This window comes from Zootoca vivipara, chromosome 6 (genome assembly GCF_965207765.1).
Source record: "Zootoca vivipara chromosome 6, rZooViv2.hap1.1, whole genome shotgun sequence".
In the NCBI taxonomy this organism is placed as follows: domain Eukaryota; kingdom Metazoa; phylum Chordata; class Lepidosauria; order Squamata; family Lacertidae; genus Zootoca; species Zootoca vivipara.
This window is the reverse complement of record NC_142589.1, coordinates 70,220,210-70,221,079: the sequence shown is the minus strand read 5'-3', so window position 1 is coordinate 70,221,079 and position 870 is coordinate 70,220,210.

Below are 870 nucleotides of genomic sequence, written 5' to 3'. Positions count from 1 at the left end.
ATAAAAGAGTATTCGTTCCTCCAGCAACCTTTGTGACTCAATATCACTAGTTATCTGTGTTCTTCACCGTTTTGCAGCTTGTTCCTTATAGGATTAATAATGCCTCTCAAGCAAACAGGAAAAAGGGAAGGGAGGTTTATGAGTGCACCAATGTTGTCCTGCCTTTCTTACCCGCGATGCATCTGGTGCCAGATTCAGAAAGTGGTTTGAGCAGAAACAGGGTTGTCAACCATTTCATTTTTTATTGGTTCAGTGTCTCCAGAAAAAGCCAGTCAACATCAGAACAACACAACAAAGCTTTTTCTTTCTTTTTTTTTAAAAAATGCCATATAGTCCAGGCACTACTTATGATGCATCTAAATTCTTCTCTAGCTCCAGAGCGTGTCCTGCATTGCAGAGGACAGTTCTCTGTTTGAACCGTCTTCCATCAGGCTGCAAGAGAGGAGGGGAGAGGAGGGGTGCAGCAGAGTTGCACCATCAGCGCAGCTGAAAGTTCAGCAACTCTTGGCACTTCCTCTCCTTGAATTTGTCCACCCCAGCTAGTCATTAGATGAACTTACATAACTAAGAACTTTAACCTGAGTTTGCTTCTCTCCTCCCCCTCCTTCTCAGTCCATTTTCCTTTTGTGTTTCATGTCTTCTTAGATTGTAAGCCTGAATCCAGGGACTGTTTATATTTTCATTTTATACTGTAGTAAGTTGCTCAGGGGGCCTTTTTTTTGGTTGAAGAGAAGGATAGAAAAAATAAAATGAATACATACCTTTATTGAAAGCATCTTCTGTTTGAAGGGCTGTTCTTTCAAAGACCAGTTATGGGAAGGTGACTACCTGGGGTTTAGCAGGTTTTAAAGGGCCAAAGAAGCCAATAGG